A 13,861-nucleotide genomic window follows, 5' to 3' on the forward strand; every position below is an offset into this window, starting at 1 on the left:
AAAGAAAAGTGGAGCAGCTTTGAAAACAATGTGTAGTATTTATTACATAGGTTTTCTCGAAATGGAAATTTATTGTTTTATACTGAATTCTCTCTTATGGTCTGCTGTGTACATGGCAATGTTTTTTTAAAGATATTCCAAAAAGCAAGAGATAGTAGCTTAAAACCAAAATAACATCTTACAAAACTAAATATGCAAGGGGGAAAAGAGACCTTTAATGTAATAGAGGACTTTTCAAACATTACTAATGTAAAGATGATAAATAAGTAGAAATTTTTATGTCAAACATAAAAGTCAAGAGAAACTTCAAAAGGTAAAGACATTTGAACAAATGAGAGGGGCTATATAATCATGAAGTACTTACATTGTAATAGATAGAGAATAGACAAGTATCACTACAAAATTCTAATGTCTTCAAGAGTCACAGAGGGAATGAAACAAGACAAACAGAAGGACTGGAAGAGTTCTATTCTGTGTTGATACTCTTAAAAGGGAAGAAAATGAAGAAGGAGGAGGATTTAGAATGACATATAAATGGATTATGTGAAAAGAGTATACAAATATGGAAGAAGTAGGGGTGGGTAGGGATTAACATTACAGGAACCTTATCTTATCTGAACCTAACAAAGGAGAGTTGGATACACAGTCATACATATATCACCATCACCACCACCATCATCCCACACAGCCCCCCATACATTTGGTATGGTAATGAATTAAGTTTGACAAAGTAAATAGGCAAAGATAGAAAAAGACAAGAGGAGCTTAAGAGGGAGGATAAAAGTTGGGGAAGATATAGTTATAAGCACAATAAAGTTTAACTTTACAGAGTAGATCATAAACAATACATTAAAAGGAAAGAAAAGGAAAGAAATGGCAATCCAGGTATAGGTGGAGAGAAGAGGAGAAACAGTGGAAAGAGAGGGTTAAACTACAGATCACTAATGTTGACCAGATTTCTTCTCTTTCACTATAAGGGACAAAAAGCAGAAAGGGAAGCAGACATAAAGGAAGGAAATTCACAAATAACAGTGATAACTGTGAGTATAAATGGGATGAACTCACCCATAAAACAGAGGATAGAAGAATATATCGCAAGAATTTATTATGCTGATCTTAGACTAAATTAAAGTTAAAAGAGATTTAATAAAAAATGAAAAATAAAGAAACTATACTGTCAGCAATATTATTTAGTATTATTTTAGACCATTTAAAATACCTAGACAGTATAAAATACCTGAGCATATACCTGCCAAAACAGACACAGGAACTATATGAACATAAACATAAAACACTTTTTATACAAATAAACTCAGATCCAAATAATTGAAGTAATATTTATTGTTCATAGGTCGGTAAGCCAGTATAATTTTCAAAATTACAATTTTACCTAACTAATCTATTTATTCAATGTTGTCCCAATTGAATTACTAAAAAAATATTTTGCTGAGTTAGAAAAAATAAGCAAAATTCATTTTGATGAGCTCATGGTCCACCCCAAGAATAGTTGGGTACCACTAGAAATGATAAAGAATAGATGGGTGGGTCCTGGTGTCCTGAAAGAATTCATTTGGACAATCTCCAAGTTAAAGAAAGACATTTATTGGGGTAACACCCAGCAAACCTGCTCCCATAGAAAACAGAGCAGGCCCTGCTTCCTGTTGGAGGCAGAGCAATTGGCCAGGTTAGCAGTCTGGTCTTAAACATAGTTTGATGGGATAGGGAAAGAGGAACAGGAGAAGAGAAGGAGGGACAAGCATGGCTCTGGAATGCCTGGGATATCAAGTGGTCTGGAGGTATATAGATAAGCAAGGAGAACAAGAAAGAAGAAGGGAAGGACTGCTCCAGAATGTCAGGTAGTCCATACAAATAAGCAATGGGAACAGGACAGATGGAGGAGGAGAGTTGTTTTAGAATGTAAGGTAATTGGGGGTGCTTTTTGAAAGTACGTAGGGAAAGTCCGTGGTGGGGGGCTTCAATGCATAGTCTTCTTTGATCACTTTTCTGGCTGGTCACATCCTGCATCTTATCTCATATCCCATATTCTGCATCCAGCTTGCTCCATCTGCCTTGAGCATTCTATCTGCCTCATCAATTTGGAAGAACAAAAGATCAGAAACTTCAATGAAACCAGAGGGAAAAATGTGAAGGAAGTAGATTCAGCGGTATCAGACCTTAAACTATACTATGAGGTGACAGCATTGTTGAAGTGTGAAAAGAAGAATTTCAATTATTTCAAATTAAAATTTTCATGTATAAATAAAACCTATGTAGACAAGAATAGTAGAAATGCAGAAATTGTGGGGGAAAACTTTCATAGACAGTCTATCAGATAGGATGTAATTGGATTGGAATATTGCTGTGGTGTAGGAAATAGTGAGATGGTTGATTTAGAAAATACATGGTAAGACTTGGACTTATGAAGGAAGGTGTTCTACACCTTCAGAGAAACAGATGATAGGAGGAAATAAGCATAGTATGGTCTTACAGATGTATGAATGAGTGTACACGTGTATGTGTATGTTTACAGATATCTATGTCTACATATCTATTTCTATATAATCTTCCTATACACATATACATACATACATATATACATATATATATATGTGTGTGTGTGTGTGTGTATTATATATATATATATATATATATGTATGTATGTATAAATATCCATGCTTAATTGTAGCCTTCTTTAGAGTGGTGCAGGGAGAGAGGTGAAATAAAGTAAAAAGTGCACAGCAGAGAACAAAAGAAAACCAATATGAAAGCAAAGAAAAGTGGAGCAGCTTTAAAAACAGTGTGTAGTATTTATTATATAGGTTTTCTTGAAATGGAAATTTATTGTTTTATACTGAATCCTCTCTTATGGTCTGCTGTGTACATGGTAATGTTTTTCTTTTCTTTTCTCATTTTGTATTTGTTTAAAATTTTAAAAGTTTACCAAAAAAGAGAATGTATTATGATTCAAGCAAATTAAACAAAAGATAGTGGTCATGATCTTAGGCAAGGCAAAAATAAAAAGAGATGTTTAAGAGGGATAAGTAGAAAATCTTTAAGTAAAAAAAAATTATACTTAAAGACACCATGAGTAGTAGACAATGAAATAGTATAAATACATAATGTATGCAACAAAATAGCAAAGAATCTAAGTATTTAAAGGAAAGTTCACTGAATTATAAGGAGAGATAGAAAATGAAACTTTAAGATTTGGGGACTTTAACATACCCCCTTTAAGACCTAGATAAATCTAATAAGAAGATAAGCAAGAAATAAACTAATGATCTGAATAGAACTTTAGAAAAGTTAGATATGACAGATCTCTGGCCATGAGTGAATAGAAGAAAAAAAAACTATACCTAGTTCTCAGAAATGTATGACTTTTTGTTTTAAACAAAAATTTACCAAGTACTACTCTATAAAAACCTCATAATAATTCAGGGGGGAAAAATAGAAAAATCAAAAACATCTTTTACTGACCAGAGTGCAATAAAAGTATATTTAGTAAAGGGCCTTTGAAGATTCAAACTTAAATGAAGATTAAATAAAATTATTTTTGGCACCATGGAGTATGAATAGAATATTGAACACAGAGTCAACAAGACCTAGGTTCAAATCCTACTTCAAACATTCATAACTTGTGTGATCCTGGGCAAGTCACTTAACCTGGGCAAGTTTCCTCATTTGTAAAATGAGGGGGTTAGACTCAATGACTCTCAAGTCCTTTCTAACTCTATGCTCCTATGAAAAATGGAAGATCAAAGAACAAATCACAGGGAAAAAAATTAAAGTTTCACCAAGTAAAATGGTACCAGTAAAATAACATAAAATTGTTGGGGTACAATCAAAGCAATCCTGGGGGAAAATGTATATAACTAAACATTTTCATCAATGAAAGAGAAAACCTACATTAATGAATTGTTTAAGCAACAAATAAAATACCTAACCAAAGACAAAATTAGAAATCTTAGAAATCAAAGAAGAGTTTAACAAAACTGAAAGAAAAAAGTTGAATAAAGCTAGAAACTGTTTCATGAAATCTAGCAAAAATAGACCAATAAACTAATAGAGAAAAACAAATTACCAATATCAAAAACGGAAAAGAATAATTGACAGCAAATTAAGAGGAAATAAAGAAAACTATCAGAAACTATTTTGTTTCATTATGTGACAAAATGATAAATAAAATCAATGAATACCCAGATTAACTGAACAAGAGAGAATTAAAATAGCCCAATCTTAGAAAAATAAATTGAAATAGCTATAAATTAATTACCAAAGGAGAAAAAAGGAAAAATTATTTACATGTGAATTCTATCCAATATTCAAATAATAATGCCATTATTACATAAACTGTTGGCAAAATATAAAAAGAGGGAATCTCAATAAATTTTTTTTTTGCCTTTTTTTTTGGTGAGGCGATTGGGGTTAAGTGACTTGCCCAAGGTCACACAGCTAGTAAGTGTTAAGTGTCTGAGGCTGGATTTGAACTCGGTCCTTCTGACTCCAAGGCCAGAGCTCTATTCACTGCGCCACCTAGCTGCCCCCTCAATAAATTATTTCTATGATGCAAATACAGTTGTGAAATCTAAACCAAGGAGAGGAATAAAACTACAGACCAAGCTTCCTAATGAATATCAACACTAAAATATTGAATAAAATATTATCAAAGACTATAGCAACATAGTATAAAGATTATACAGTTATGAACAGGTTGAATTTATATCAGGAATTCAGGATTGCTTCAATAATAGAAAAATAACAAATATAACAGACCATATTAATTACAAAACAAATAAAAATCAATCACTTAGAAAGATGGTGGGATAAAAAAAGCTTGACAAAATACCAATTTCTGTTAAGAAATAAAAAGCAAAGTGCATAGGAATAAACACACCATCCCTTAATTTGATAAAACTCTAGCATTCAGTTTTTCTAATAAGATGGAGGTTAAAGCAACGCTGTTTATTGTCACCATCATTATTTGATATAATTCTAGTAATGCCAGTTATAGGTTGTTATAAAGATGACCCCAGACTCAGTTCCGAAGACTGGTGTCTCAAAGACTTTTTATTAAAGAGGTTGAAGTGTGTCATTTAAGAAGCAGGTGCACCTCTTTGGAAGGAGAGAAAATGCACACAGTAAAAGAAGCCAGGGCAAGCTTTATAGTTAGTCATTGCCTAACACCTCACTTCTGGATCAGGATTGGTCCTAATCCTTCTCCAGACACTAATACTCTGCCTAGATATATTCCTTAATACTTAGCATACTCCCACCTCCTCAAATTCTCTTCATCCCAGTGATTCAAAACCCTGGCTTCTGGAATACATACCCTGTTTCCATTCTGTTCCCCCTCCCCTCTCACTCCCATTTTCCTCAACCTTACTGGCCCAAAAATGCCCCACCCCAGAATTACTCAACCCTTCCACTGCACTGTCTAAAATGCTTGCTCAAAAATTAACAAACTTACTTTCATCTTAGATGTTTTTCCTTTCACACTGCTACAATATTTATAGGCAACTAGACGTCACTCCAGATAGAGCTACAGACCTAGGTCAGGAAAACCTAAGTTAAAATCCTGCCTCAAACATTTACTATCTTTGACTTGGGTCAGGTCACTTGACTCTGTCTGTCTTGGGTTACTCATCTGTAAAGTAAGGGACAATAATAGCACCAACCTCAGGGGGCAGCTAGGTGGTGCAGTGGATGGAGCACCAGCCCCGAAGTCAGGATGATCTGAGTTCAAATCCGGCCTCAGACCAAACACTTGACACTTACTAGCTGTGTGACCCTGGGCAAGTCACTTAACCCCAATTGCTTAAAAAAAATTTTAAAAAATAATAGCACCAACCTTTCAGGGTTGTTGTAAAGATAAAATGAGATAATATTTGCAAAGTGCTTTGCAAACCTTAAAGTGCTATATAAATGCTACATAATATAATATAAACATAACATAATAATATAAATATTACATAAACCTTTGGGGTGCAGTGGATAGAATGCTGGGCCTAAAGTCAGAAAGACCTGAGTTCAAATCCACCCTCAGTCCACTTACTAGCTGTGTGACCTCTGGGGAAAGTCACTTACCTCAGTTTCCTCATCTGTAAAATGAACTGGAGAAGGAAATGGCAAGCCACTTGTAACTTTGCCAAGAAAATCCCAAAAGGGGTCATGAGGAGTTGGACATGCCTGAAAAACCAAATAAACAACAACAAAAACATAATAATCTTCAGGCACTCACTGAGACTTGGTACCCTCCTAATGACATTGTATCACTGACCACTCTTTCCAGTACAGATTGCACTTACAATATATCCCAACTCATTAGTCTTGATGGAAAATCTGAGTAGTCCTCACTGACATTTCCATTCTTTCCCTCTGACAATTGCTTAGCAACCTTTTTTTCAAGTTCATATTATTCAAATTTATCACCCAATCTAGGCAGTTAGATGGTGCAGTGGATCATAGATGGAGAGCTGGGGTAGACCTCAAAGGTATTCTAGTCCAATCTCATAATTTCAGAGATGAGGAAACTGAGACCCAAATGGCTTCAGTGAATTGGCCTAGCTAGGCTCCATTCTCCCTTGGCCATTTGGTGCAGGTCCCTGGCATTCTATTACCTCGTTATTCCCACAAACTACTTGGCCACTCCTAGATCCCTCCCACAGTCTTTCTGTATCTAAGGTCCATCTTGTCTTCTTTAAGAGCTCAGATTCTTAAAATCTAGCCACTGCTTAGATTCCTTAAGAGTCTGCCCTATATGATGGATGTTCTAATAAACCTTGTATTTGCTGAGTTTTGAATTTTAAATTCTAAAAATTAGACTATTAGAAAACATGATTTTAGGAAGGAAAACATTTGTAATATACATATAGAAGAAAATCTCTCCTAAAATGCCACAGCATTCTTAGGACCACTATTACAAATATATTTAAAAGTTCCAGCCAATACTCCAGAACAGTGGTATCAAACTGAAATAAAAACAGAGACCACTAAACCACATGAGGATGCCTGCAGGCCACTTATTGACTTAGAAACCACACATGCTTATATATTGCCACGAGTGCCTGCATTCATGGCTGTTGCCTAATGCCGGGGGAGTATGAAGAGAGAAAGAATCACGGGCCAGGTGGGAGCAGTGAAGAACAAATTCTGTTTATTGATCTGAGGGCTCAGGCTTATATAGTACTGGATTAAGCAATAGTAACATTATTTTCCATGAAAAGCACAAATCTAAGTGATTTCCTTATTTCCTTGTACCTTGTCTGTTACTTTCTTTTCTGCACCCTGTACTATCCCCTATCCGTTTCCTCCCTTTCTGCATCCTGTTCTCAAGAGACAGAACAGGGGGGTGGTGAACCTACATCCTGAGTTTCACAGCTGTTGGGCTTAGTACAAGTAAGACCTGGGCTGGCCTAAGCCCTCTAACTTCCCAGAGCCGGCCCTCTATATCTCCCCCTTTTTTCTGTTCTAGCTTGAGAATGTGGGATGCACATCAGGAGAAAACCCAAGAGTAACAAGAATACTATCAGGGTATGAAATGCAACAGCAAACTTGAAATATTCTGGAAAGTGTTAAGTTGCTTGATATAGTACAACAGCTTATAAGCAATATCTTGAGGATCAATACCATCCATGTTATATTTTTGGAATGCCAAGCGCCCTGAAGCTTATTCAATATTTGATCAGGAGTTACATTGGTAGTATTAGAAAGCAAATAGGGAGTTACACAAACAAAAGTATAGTGGTAATTACATTTCAAGTTACAGGTTTAACCCAAGGGGGGTAAGGCATATAAGTCCAATATAATCATGACTTCGTCCTGGAGCCACCTGCGACAGTCATCATTGCAAAAAGGACAGTCAACATCTTATTATTGGCTCTGCGTCTTCTCGATCTCGCCTTCCTCCTCTGCTTGTCTCTCCGACCAGTTTTTCCTTAGGTGCTCAGGGTCTCCATCCCTCTGGTCAGTATGCTGACAGGTGCGAATGTTCCTCTTGGGGACGCAGACTAGTTCTCCTGCATGTTCTGGAAAAACACAAGCATAACCTCAACCCCAGGTTAGTAATTTTACTGGACCATCCCAATTACCCATCTTTGGATCCTTCCACATTACTGTGACATCTGGTTGCTCATCTAACAACCTGTTCTTTTGTCCTGCATAATGTTTTTGTGCAGGAGTAAGTTCCTGATCATCTAGTGTCAAAAAATTTATGGTATATATTACCTGATCCAATCTCCTTTTTAAACTTATGGTATATATTACCTGATCTAATCTCCTTCTTACCCTATTTTCTATTCCCTCTTTTTTCTGTTTGTCAAGGAGGATTTTAAAATCCTTGTTGCACCTTTCAACAATGGCTTGTGCAGTAAGATTGTACAGGATGCCAGTAGAGTGAGTGATATTATAGGTGAGACAAAATTGTGCAAAATTCCTGCTAGTATAGGCAGGACCATTGTCAGTCTTGAGGTGTCTTGGAATGCCAAGAATTACTAAAGCAAAACAATAAATGATATTACTTATGTCCTTCTTAAAATATGTAACTAATCCAAAGTATCTGCTTGTCTTCATATGATATTCAACTTTCCCCCACATACATTGTAATTACACTTAAAAAACACGAATCGCACATTGATATGAAATAAAGGAATTTTAGAATGAGACTCTCCCTAACACTGTGTAGTTGTTCAGTAGAAAAATAGCCAATTAAATATAGAACAGCATAAGTTTAAGTAGCTAAGAAATCAGGTACGTATAAAAATATGTTTAAGGCTATGCTTCTTGGCAGAAAACACAGAAATAACTAAATTTCCTATCTGTAGTTAGAAAGAAGATTCCCTAATGGTTTAATTAATAAAAATTATTTTCAACTCTGAAATGTTGTTTTAACTACTGACCAGGCTATGACAAATTTATGCTGTATTTTCTAATACAAGAGGGGAGTTAGGCAGTAGAACTCTGCAGCAAAGCAAAAGAATTTCTTTAGTTATTTACTGAATTCAAGAGGGTTTTGTTGGGTAAGGGTAAAAATCTATTTCTAAATATTCAAAGACAAATAAATGTCCCCTTTCCCACTTCACTTGTTTAATTTGCTTGCAAACCCTCCCAAAGAACCACCAGGACAAATGAAAGCCTAAAAATATTGCTGTTAATATTCTAACAAAGTTGAAATGAATCATTTTTTAAATCAAAAAGTTCTATCAAAGATACGTTAAAAAGGATTTATGAAGTTTTAGCCTTCTATATACTGTAAAATACATTAAGATTTTAGCTATAATATTACTAGTACTAAGGAGCTGATTCAGAAAATTTACAAGCTACATTTTACTGGAAATTTTAGTATACATACAGTGCATTAGACTGTGTTTAACACACAAACTGCTCATGTCAAATTTTTAAAGCAGAGGGTTTATTTACTCCTACCCTTGAAGTTTCCTCCTCGCCTGATCAAGAAAACAAGTTGATTTGTTTTCTAATTATTGATGTCATTTTCCTCTTTTTGAATACCAATGTAATTTTTAAATTACCTAAATGGTGGTTGTAGATGAAATGATACAAGCTTTATTTTTGTAGAATTACCGTAGGATAGAACTCTTGACTTACAAACTGATCTGAAATGAATGGAAGGTTGCAAAGGACATGTATCTACAAAAGCTATAAAATTAAGTATGCTATTTTAGCTCTAACTTCAATAATTTTTTTTAATATATAAGGCAAATGTCCCATTTTCTTTGATTATTAAAAAGGATCTTAAATGAAATCCCCTTAACCACTGATTTTGGTTAGTCTGCTCATCTGCCATATCACATTTACCTTTGTTTTTTAAAAATACTGTTTGGAAATGTGATAGCTGACAAAAAAATGTTAATATACAATTTTCTTTGAGACTCTTGAAAACCACAAAAATTTCTAATGTCATAACGACTACAAATTCTAACATTTAATGTAAAGTCATCATAACTCTTTGCATGCCACAACGACACACACCTAAGGCCAACTTTTTCAAAATGTACTCTAACTTGAATAAAATCAAAAAGGGAGACATATAAAATGGGAAATACAATGTAGCTTCACATCACAGCTCCTGCTTGTCCATAAGGCATTGTGGAGGGAGTAATAACTTCACTTACACACTGACTTTGCAAATGTGATCAGCTGCCAATGTCCTGAATATTTATGAATCTCACTTTAGTTTTTATATATGTTACATAAAATTGCACCCAGGAAACCAAAAAAAAAGGCTTTCCAGGGCTATTGGTAGATTCTATTTAAACAACTAAAAATTATTAGAATTATGCTGTGTTTTAATGTTATCTGAAGAGTAATTAATATTCACCTGAAAAAAGGACTCTTGTACATGAGGAAACTCTACTTGTACACATGGGACTTTTTTTTAGCAAGGACAGGACAGCGGCACGGTAACCACTTTTCTGAGTATATTTTCTATACAAAATAATTCCAAGATATAATCATTAAGTTCTCATACAATACTATTATTTTAAACAATAATCAATAAAATAGCAAATATATGAAAATTGCAACACCACAAAGACTGAGCACTGCCATTTCCTAGTGTAATCAACGTTGGTATTAGTACAGTCTTGGAATAGGGGAGCAAAATAGTCAGCAGATTGAATCTTGGATACAATGGACTGATTTCAGCTATGACTTGCAATGCAATGGTTGGACAATACAGGTATCTTATGCAGAGATTTCAGTAGCAGAATGGCACTTGGTTTGTTCTCAATAGAAATGAGAAAGATGCAGTTGACAATTTAAAGAAAGACAATGTTCTTATTTGCATGCTGAAATTCTAGTTGTATTCCCTGTACTCGAACACTTTCAAATAATATTCTCTGTCTCTCTGTTCTGTCCACGAACTCTGCCCCATATTAGCTAACTATCTTATAGGACACTACTTAGCCAGTGCGGTTTACTTTCACTTTAAATTGGAGACGTGGAAAAGCGTCAGTCTTGTTCTTAAGTTTACTTTTGCTTTTGGAGACTCCGAAAAGCTGCAGTCTTGTTTGTACCTATGTGGTTTACTTTCACTTTATCCGGCTGTGTGGTTTGCTTTCCGCCTTCTGTGGTTTGCTTTCATTTAAATTGGAGATGCCGAAAAGTGGCAGAATCGTTCTTAAGTTTACTTTTACTTTTAGAGACTGGAAAGCGGCAGTCTCGTTTCTTTTTAATCCCTGCTTAACCTGGTGAAAATAAAAAACTATACAGGAAAATTATCACCCTACCTTTTTAACTGTCTTCTCTTGATGACCAGAGCTCCTTTTCTAGGGCTGTTGGCTAAACAGCCCACCTTGTCCAGGGCCACTCTGCTGGGGGAAGCCTTCCTTTCAGGTCCCCGTTCAAGCGCCAGCTGCCCCAAGCGTCTGCGTCCTGGCTGTGGTCTGATGCCCACGGAGTGTGAAGAGAGAAAGAATCACGGGCCAGGTGACAGTAGTGAAGAACAAACTCTGTTTATTGATCTGAGGGCTCAGGCTTATATAGTACTGGATCAAACAATAGTAACATTATTTTCCATGAAAAGCACAAACCTAATTAAGTGATTTCCTTACTTCCTTGTACCTTGTCTGTCACATTCTTTCCTGCATCCTGTCCTGTACCCATCCGTTTCCTCCCTTCCTGCATCCTGTTTTCAAGAGACAGAACAGGGGGGTGGTGAGCCGACATCCTGAGTTTCACAGCTGTTGGGCTTAGTACAAACTACAGGTAAGACACGGGATGACCTAAGCCCCCCAGAGCCGGCCCTCTATAATATATTTCTTTTTTGTTGTTGTTAATACAGCAACACATTAAAATTAGATAGGAACTACATTTTAATCTGACTTGGGCCTCACTTGGGAGTGTTGTGGCTGGTGATGTGTTTTACATCCCTACTCCAGAATAAACATATTTTTTTGACAAAACAGTAAGCACTTATTAAATGTTTACTAGGTGCCAGGCATTATGTTCAATACTGGGGATACAAAACAAACAAACAAACAAAAATAGCAACTGCAATCAAAAAGAAAATTTTTCATAAAGAATAAACCAGAGGGGTAGCTAGGTAGCACGGTGGCTAGAGCACTGGCCCAGGAGTCAGGAGGACCTGAGTTCAAATCCGGCCTCAGACACTTGACACTTACTAGCTGCGTGACCCTGGGCAAGTCATTTAACCCCAATTGCCTAAAAAAAAAAGTTGGGCAGTTTTTTGATGAAGAAATCAAAACTATATACAATTGTATGAAAAAGTACTCTAAATCATTATTAGAGAACTGCAAACAAAAAAAAAACTTTGAGATATCATCTCACAGTATTAGTTTGGCTACAACAGTATGGGAAAATTACAAATGTTGGAGGGGATGTGGAAAAAATGGGACACTAATACACTGTTGATGGAATTGTGAACTGATCCAACCATTTTGGAGAGCAATCTTGAATTATGCTCAAAGAGTTATGAAACTAAGTATACCCTTTGACCTGTCCATCTGACTATTAGGTCTGTTTCCCAAGATGATCAGGGAAAAAAGGAAAAGAAATCATATATTCTAAAACATTTATAGCAGCTCTCTATGGTGGCAAAGAACTGGAAATTGAGGAGATGCCCATCAATTAAGGAATGGCTAAACAAGCTAGGGTATATGATTGTGATGAAATACTACTGTGCTATAAAGAAGTGATGAGCTGGCTGATTTTAGGGGCAAACAACATGGAAAGACTTGTATGAAATCATGAAGAGTGAAATGAGCAGAACCAAGAGAACACTGTATACATTAATAGCAATATTGTTCCAAGAACAATTGTGAACAACCAAGTTATTCTGAGCATTATAAATACTCAAATCAACTACAAAGGACCTATGAAGGAAGATGCTATCTACCTCCATAGAAGTATGCATAGTATGGTTTCACATACATGTGTGTATATGTATATATGTATATGTGTATATATATGTTTTATATATATATATATATACCTCAGACAGCTAGAATGGGGTGGGGAGAGAGAGAATGAGAAAGTTTGGAACTTTAAAAGTAACCAAAAAAAACCCAAGCCAGTATATATAATAAATATATTCTCAAGTGAAGCCCAAACCATTCTAAAATGTAGTTCCTATCTGATTTTAATGTGCTGAGGTATTAAACTTAAAAAAAGAAATACATCAACATGTGTGGTTTTTTTTAAGTCAATATGAGGCCTGCAGGGATCCTTACATACAGTTTAGTGGCACCTTTTTCTAGCTGAGTTTGACATGATTGTTCTGAAGTATTATAGTTATCTTCTATGATGAAAAATACCTGATTTTGTAACATTGCACATAGGCTTATGTTTAAAGATGATGTTCTTCAGGCAAGACTTCAAAATCCTTCCACTTTCCCATTTACGGCCAGGATCCTTTTTTTCACCTGTTCCCCACTAGGTGCCCACAGTTTCCTTACGCTGCTCCCTCATTGACCAAGGTAGCTCTTCCTTCCTTTCCCTCAACCTGCCCTGCCCTCAGTGTTCCTTTCTATGAAATTATCTACTTCTTTGAGAAACATCAAAATTCTAGTTTCCTGAGTGCCCTGTTCCTAGCTATAGGCCAATCACAAATTGTATATGGTAAATACATTCATGTCAGCATGTTAACAGCTGATAGGAATTTAATGAGTACCCATTCCTGAGAGTATTTGCATTTTAAAGGGGGATATATTACTTATTATGGCACAGCAGTGTTAAACTTGAAGTCCCAGACTTAAGTCAGAATCCCAGCTCTGTTATTTGCTGTGTGTGTGTGTAACTTAATACCTCCCTGGGTCTCTGCTGGCTCATCTATAAAATGAAGGGCTGGATGGATGACCTGAAGGTTCACTTCCAACTTCCGACCCAA

At 35.7% G+C, this 13,861-nt stretch overlaps 1 long non-coding RNA gene across 1 annotated transcript; it reads right to left on the reverse strand.

Moving 5' to 3' along the window:
• Positions 1-7,136: 7,136 nt before the first annotated feature.
• LOC144456929 (uncharacterized) lies at positions 7,137-11,703 on the reverse strand. The gene is made up of 2 exons (XR_013486156.1): positions 11,244-11,703; positions 7,137-8,024 (listed from the first exon to the last, which is right to left on the reverse strand). It is a non-coding gene; the product is annotated as an uncharacterized LOC144456929 (long non-coding RNA).
• Positions 11,704-13,861: the final 2,158 nt, after the last annotated feature.

The sequence above is a fragment of the Phascolarctos cinereus genome, unplaced genomic scaffold (genome assembly GCF_003287225.1).
Source record: "Phascolarctos cinereus isolate Bilbo 61053 unplaced genomic scaffold, phaCin_HiC Scaffold_4;HRSCAF=312, whole genome shotgun sequence".
NCBI lineage: Eukaryota > Metazoa > Chordata > Mammalia > Diprotodontia > Phascolarctidae > Phascolarctos > Phascolarctos cinereus.